This window comes from Mustela nivalis (assembly GCF_964662115.1).
Source record: "Mustela nivalis genome assembly, chromosome: 6".
Taxonomy (NCBI): Eukaryota; Metazoa; Chordata; class Mammalia; order Carnivora; family Mustelidae; genus Mustela; species Mustela nivalis.
In genome coordinates, this window is record NC_139025.1 from 55,426,354 (window position 1) to 55,434,323 (window position 7,970).

A 7,970-nucleotide genomic window follows, 5' to 3' on the forward strand; every position below is an offset into this window, starting at 1 on the left:
GCAACTAGAAACAAAAGCTCAGAATCTCATGCCTGACTGGTGAAGGTCTTTCCCAATCAAATCCAAGGAGAGGTGACTATTTTTAAATTTGCACAGACACCAACACAAAGTGACCAAGAACATGAAAATTTGGAAAACAATAAAATGGATGAAATAAATCTCTATTTACCAAGCCTAAGAAATTAGATATCTAGGAGTTATTGACAAAGAATTCAAAATATGTATCAAGCTCAGTGATTTACAAGGGAACAGTGATTAAAATACCAAATAAAATTAAGAAAATGATATATGAACAAAATGGGAATATTGATAAAAAGAACCAATTAAAAAGAACCAGACTGTATTTATCAGACAAAATAGACTTTAAATTAAAATTTCTCACAAAAAACAAAGAAGACTATTATATAACTATGAAAGAGCCAATTCATCCAGAATATATCATATATATGTATGTGTGTGTGTATACACACACACACACACACACACACACCAGCATCCAAGCAACAAGTTCGTACAGCAAACATTCACATATCTGGAGGAAGAAATAGATAGCAATACAATAATAGTAAGAGACTATTACCTTATTTTCAACAGTAGATAGCACTTTCAGATAGAAAATAAATATAGAGGGGCGCCTGGGTGGCTCAGTGGGTTAAGCCTCTGCCTTCGGCTCAGATCATGATTTCAGGGTCCTGGGATCAAGCCCCACAATCAGGCTCTCTGCTCAGCGAGAAGCTTGCTTTCCTCTCTCTCTCTCCCTGCCTCTCTGCCTGCTTGTGATCTCTCTCTCTCTCTCTGTGAAGTAAATAAATAAATATAATCTTCAAAAATATTAAAAAAAAGAAAGAAAATAAATATAGAAGAGTGAATCTGAACCTCACAGCCAAATAGACCTGATAGATATATACAGATTATTCTACCCAACAGCAGCAGGATACACATTCTTCTCAAATGCCTATGGAACATTCTCTGACAGATCACATGTTACATTACAAAATAAGTTGAAATAAATTCATGATGATTGAAATACCAAGCATCTTTTCTGACCACAATAGAATGAAACTATATATCAAGGATGCCTGGGTGGCTCAGTCAGCTAAGTGTCTGCCTTTGGCTTGGATCATGATCCCAGGGTTCTGGGATCTAGCCCAGCATCGGGCTCCTTGCTCAGTAGGAAGTTTGCTTCTCCCTCTGCCTGTCACTCCCCCTACTTGCGGTTTCTCTTTCTCTCTCTCTGACAAATCAATCAATCAAATCAAATCAAATAAGCAAAAGAAAAGAGAAGAAAAGAAACTAGACATCAATAACAGAAGGAAAACCGGCAAAGTCTTCAGCATATAGAAATTAAACAGTACACTTTTCAGCAACAATAATGTTAGTATAGTTCTGCCAGAACCTTGATTTTAGCCCCTCAAGACCCATGTCAGTTTTTCACATGTAGAACTGTGAGATGAACATTTGTTTTAAGCCACCAAATCTGTGACAATTTGTTACAGCAGTAAAAGTAAAGTAGTACAGAGTTACTAGCCATTCATTCCCACATTCCCATGTTACAGAAAATTTCTCTAGTGAACCTGACATAGTACCTCATTGCACTCAGAATCTTCACTATATAAAAACTTGGAAAACTCCTATGATTTATTAGATCCCATATAGGATAGGATATTTTATTTAAGAGTTTTGTTAGGAAAATGGTATTTTCTTTTTAAGAGCTTTAATTTCCAAATTTCCTATGTATTAGAAAATAAAAACAATAGTAAGATTACTTGTTCTAAAAATCAATGTATCAGAGAATGGAGTACATAATTCCATTTTGGCAAATCCTCTAGCCAAAATCCACTGAGCCTTCCTATTACCAAAATAGGTCATTGTGGGCTTTTTGCAGATGCTTCTGCATATGGTATGTATATAATAAACTGAGAACCTCAGAAGCAGCTTTTGGAACCATTCCATATAAAAATGGATAATTGTATATTCCATGTTTAAGGCTCATACCCAAGAACTTCATTTATAACTTAATTTAATCACTATAGGACATTGCAGCTGGTGGGGGAAAAAATGGAACTTTATCATTGCATAATGTCTTGCATGATAATACTTCATGGGTTTATATCAAAATGTAGAATCACTGAAAGATAATGTATGGCATAACATGCTTTAGAAAGTCATCAAGCAGTTTAGAAGAATAAGATCAGTAGGAAACCAGTGCAATCTTCCTGCTGCGTGGGAGAATTTCCCATGCTAGGCTTCTACAGTTTGGACAACTTCTCTCTAGCTCTTGTAGTACCTGGTAGCCAGTAGCACCCACCACTGTCAGCTTTCATCAACAATTCTTTCAGAGAGCCTCTGATAAGTTATATACCCTTGAACCACTTTCTGTCACAACATAAATGTGAACTTGCATCAGTTTGTACTGGTGAGGCACGACAGTGACTTCTCTTTCAGTGAGTCATGGTTGTACATTCCGCATTGCTGTCTAGATCTCAGCATGGGATAGGGAGCTATTCCTTGGTCATTCTCCAAGCCCTAGTGTAGTGAATGCTCTTTAAATCTGCTGTTTCTGTATCCTTTAGCTGTTCTTTACTTCTTCCTAGTCAATTCATTATTACTCTAGTTCCTTGTTAATATTAACAATTCTATATACATATATATTGTATATATTCTATTTTATATGTGTATATCTATACACACACACAATTCTCTCTTTACATGTGAGTGTGTGTGTGTGTGTGTGTGTGTGTATAGAGTTTCTGTTTCAATCAGACCAGAACTAAAATAATCATCCCAGAGTTTAGCATACCCTAGAGGCTCTACTAACATGAATCAAACAAGTAAATAGATGAATGAGGAATGCTCACTACTTTTCAAACTACCAGTGGAGGAGATGGGGAAAAGCAACAACAGCAAGAAATATTTCAGGGATGATTAGGAATGGTTCATTGACAGTTGGGCAATGTAGCATTTTGCACAAATCTCATAGCTATTTTTGTAATAGAACCAAGGAAATCAGAGACTGATAACATCATTACTACATAATGCTTCTTTTTAGCCAGACTTGGCAATAATCTCAGTTGATTTGTGAGTAGAATTGCTACCAGCTAAAAAGCTGGCATGAAAAGTTATACCTTGGGGAGGATCATCTTAAGTTCTAGATTAAAACCCCTATTCCAGTGCAATCACTGAAACTGATCTGGGGGAGAAGATGCTTATTTAACTACACCCAACAAATTATGTTTGAATAAGTTTTTGTTGATTTTTTTTTTCCTGTGCTATTTGAAGCACAAACTCAACTTCTGTTCAGAATTTCTGTAAGTATCCAGCTAGGTGGCTTTAACCACAATGTTGTCTGGGCATCTAGATGCCTCCTGATATTTCCAAGTGAATGGAACATGTTTGCATTCCTTGTTGGCCACAGGCTCATGAAAAGAGAGGAATCTCTAGCCTCTCAGAGTTAAATGCTTTGCTTTTCAATGTCATTTTGCAAAACAGTATATTTTGGAAGCTCTGTCTCTAACTCTATTGAACAGTGATTGATCAAGGTATATACCATTAGTTTATTTATAAATATTTAAAGGTAACATTTTCCAAATAAAATGACAAGATACAGGAGAAACACAAGAGAAAACAATGAGACAAATGTGCTGTGTATTCAAAATAAAAGGAGAAGAATTCTCCAGTATATTAAAGACTGACAGGTAACATCAATAGTTAAATTCATATGATTATCATAGAACAAATCGCAATAAAGTAATGACTGAATGAATGAAACTGTTGATTGCTTTTTTTTTTTTTAATTTATTTATTTATCAGAGAGAGAGGGAGAGAGCAAGCACAGGCGTACAGAATGGCAGGCAGAGGCAGAGGGAGAAGCAGGCTCCCTGCGGAGCAAGGAGCCCGATGTGGGACTCGATCCCAGGACGCCGGAATCATGACCTGAGCCGAAGGCAGCTGCTTAACCAACTGAGCCACCCAGGCGTCCCACTGTTGATTGCTTTTATTTCATCTTTCCCTTTATCTTTTCAGGTTTTTTTTGTTTTGTTTTGTCTTGTTTTGTTTTGTTTTCTTTTTTGGAGAGATAGAGTGGAGAAAAGGCTAGAGGAAGAGAGAAAATCTTAATCAGGCTCCAGACAGCACAGAGCTGGACACGGGGCTCCACATGGGCCTTAATCTCAGAATCTTAAGATCATGACCTGAGTTGGACGCGAAACAAGCTGAGCCACCCAAGTGCCCCTACCTTTTCAGTTTTATGTTAGCTTGTTGTTAATAGGTTTCCTTCCCTATCAAAGAGTAGAGAACTCTTATGAAAACTTCCATAAGCAAAAATGGCATAAAGCAAAGAAGCAGTTACTACTAATTTATATGGAAAACCCCTGAACATCCTCAGATCTCCAAAAATAATCTCTTCTAGGCTTTTCTGAGATGCTAGGATACATCTTACTAATGGATACACAAGATGAATTGAGATAAAGCACAGGTGCTTACAGACACAGTTCAGAGCTATGGCAGCTTGATCCCGAGATACTGAGCTCAGTTCCTACAGAAAGAGTTTGGGAGAGTCACACTCACTGCTCAGGGCACACACTGCCTCTATAACAGCTCACTGAAAAGCAAACACTGACCTCTGTTTTTGCATTTCCTCTTTTTTTCATAAAAGCAAACTCCTCTTTGGAATTCTTTGGTTGGAAAAAAAAAAAGAAAAAAAGAAAAAGTACTAATGTAAACCTTTTGTGAATGTGAAGTGTCATAATAAGAGCTTTCAAAAAGCATGGAAAAGCTTTGTAGAGACTACTGTTTTCCATTGTCTTGGGACATTACTAATAGTTAAATATGAAATACGACATCTACTGGTTAAAGTTTTCTAAAAAGAATCTAAAGGGAAAAACATGAAGGCCTTGAGAATGTTTGGGGGGGGAAGAGATCAAAGAAGAGAGGAAAAGAAAAGTGGAGCTATCAAAGAAAAGAAAAGAACTGCATTTCTAATTAAGAGCTGATATCTTGCAGGATGCTTCTACAATTGAAAATAATCTAAAATCTTTGCATGTTTTTTGTTTTTAAGTTACATATCTTAGACATATGGAAAATCAGCAACATACTTTAAAACATTGTTATGAACTGGCTTTTGTTGTGTTTTGTTTTGTGTTGTGAATCCCATTAAGGTGGGATTGAAATAAATATTTTCTTTCACACGGAATAGAATTTTTGTCAATGAGTCAATCAAAACTTGTATAAATTCAGAAGAGGACATTCCTCATTAAACATACAATGTACAATTTACATTAATATTTTAGGAAAGTACTCAATTTATTACTACCACAGATATCTTTTGAAAGGCTCAGATACATAATTTTTATGTTCACTCTTACAACTACATTATGGCAAGTAAGAATGTAAGAGGAGATTATTACCAAAAAATGTTATTCAAGATGGCAGAAATACACACACACACCACACACACATACATACATACATATAATGATTTACAAAGTTCTGACCCAAGTAAAGTCTAGAAATTTTTTCTCTTATCATTACTTTCAACTTTCATTAAATGTCTATTTCCTGATCTATAAAATATATACCTGGATGATCTCATAGATTACTCTCTCATATTAAATACTAAAAAACAATTGTTTAAAACACCAGTCTCACTGTTGATTTAATACTATGCAATCACTCCCCTTAGGCATACCCAGGTGGTTTCTTACAGTAGCTGGAGTACAAAAATAGCATTGGTCACTCTTTCACTTCTCTTCTTGCTACCCCAGCACATAGCATAGGAAGAGAGTGGGTATCATGGTCTAATTCTGAGATATAGTCTTCCTCTCTGTTTTGAAGATTCTTACCACTCTGGGATTGAGGTTGAGAAGATGTAATAGGCAGGTAACTTCATTTATAATCTGTTCATTTTGCTTTGCTAACATGGTATCTGTTTTCACTCCTGCTTGTTTTGCTTATGTCTCCTTCTAGTGGCTTCAGCCCATGATATTCATGAATTTCTAGGAACCATGTTTAGCTTTACTCTGTTCTCTCTGTGGGAAGCTTTTTATAATGGAGCACTTCTGTCTAAATACAGCTTCAGGAGTAGTCCATTATAAACCGTCTCTGGGTTGTGTGCCACTTTTACTGGTACAACATTCCCATGAGCCATCTCTAACCCCAGACCCAAAAATAGGGCCAAAGGACCACTAAGTAGTTCTCACTGCCTTCTTCCCAGAGATGCCATAGATTCTTCTTGTTCCTCTGCTTTAGGTTTCTATCTCAAGCTACACTGCCTTAAAAAAAAAAAAAAAAAAAAAAAAAAAAAGGCACTAAACATGGAGTCCAGGAACATATGGTGCCAGGTTACCCAAAAATCTCCCTTATAGTAGCATAAGTAAGATTCTGAAATTCAATGCTCACTTATCTTCCAGTAAGAAAATGAGATCTCCTACCTTACCAGTCTCCTACCTTACAGAAACCTCCAATTTCTATATCTCTAAGGTAAATCCCTAACTATAAATTCTTACTCTGCTTGGTGAGGAAAGAATCTCACTTCTTTCCCAAGTAGGCAGTATAAATAAAACCATTTTATTCCTCATCAGTGGTTATTTAGGACTTGCTCTCTTTTCTTCCCCTCCCTACTGTTTTGATTACATACTTTAGTGGGAGTGGGATAGATTAGGAGAGTGAGGAGAAAAGGAGTTCACCATGAAAGACAGGGTTTAGTCTGGTTTTGTAAGCCCTGGAAGATAGTGTCTAACTCCTTTTTTGAGTGGACTTTTAAAAATTATGTGGCATTGAGTATTCATTGCTTATGACTATGGACTTTAGTGCTATTTTACAAAGCATCAGGAAAATTCTCCACTCAATATCCTGTCACATACATATCCCTTCAACTTGTGCTAGGTTAAACGTTTTTTAAATGTTTAACTTCTGTTGTTACTGGTCCCTACACTGTCTTTCCTGCCTTGGTGAGTGGTAACATCATTTTACAGTATTTCTGGCCAGTTTAGAATGATCAACACTTCCAATTTTCTTATACTGCATGTCAAAACTAATCAGTAGATATTCTCAGCTGTACTTTGACACTGTCCAGAAACTGAAGATTTCCAACATGGAGTATCTGTCCTACACTGGTTTAAGCTATCTTTAACTCTGTTCTGAATTACTGGAATAGCCTCCAACAGCATGGTTGCTGAAGCTCTAGATTTCCGTCCATCAGCCAATTCTCTGCAAAGCAGATAGAGTAATTCTTTTAAAATGTAAATCTCATGTTTTACTTCATCAATGAACTTTCAAAATCCTCTAGGGACTTCCCATGTAATTCAGAGTGAATCTAAAGCCATTAGAGTCTGTCTCCCTACCCTACTTAGTGCTTTCTTATTCCTTAAATGGTTGGCACATTCTAGCTTCAGGACTTTTGCACTAACTCATCTTTGGCTTGGAATTTTATCACCACAAATATGTACATGACTCATTTCCTTAACAGCCTCCAATATCAGCATCAATATGAAACCATTCCTGATTCCCTTACTTGAAGTTTTAATTTTACCTTACCATCTTCATTCCTAACCTTTATCACGATTTTATTTTTCTCTGTAGGATGGATTATCCAAGGCCTTTTATTTACTTACAAAAGGAATGTTACTTACTAATGACTACTTACTAAATAATCACCAAATCTCAGTGGCATCTTAACAATCAAATTTTCTTTTTCATGTGTCTGTGGTCAGCCCTAAGTTGGTTTTCTTGCCCTTTTTTTGGTTGCCACTTATGTTCTGGTCTACTGTGAGTTTTATTTCTGTGGCCTTTGTTGGAGAAATAACCTGGAAGCTAACTGGAAGCTATTTTTCTTTGCAATGTCAAGTGACCGAAGAGGCCATATTTTCTAACAGGCATGCGCACTCAATGCAGACACATATTTTGAGCATCTATTTGCATTATACCTACTAACATCCCATGGTCCAAATTAACATCACGTGATTTAGAGCAAA

At 36.4% G+C, this 7,970-nt stretch overlaps 1 long non-coding RNA gene across 2 annotated transcripts in view; it reads right to left on the bottom strand.

Annotated features, from left to right (window-relative positions):
- The window catches only part of LOC309866492, a 186,125-nt gene extending 185,185 nt beyond the window's left edge, over nt 1–940 (bottom strand). For both annotated transcript variants that reach the window (XR_014312718.1, XR_014312719.1), the window contains exon 1: nt 581–940. This is a non-coding gene — a long non-coding RNA (uncharacterized lncRNA). The remainder of the gene's footprint in view (nt 1–580) is intronic.
- Between the last annotated feature and the right edge of the window lie 7,030 nt (nt 941–7,970).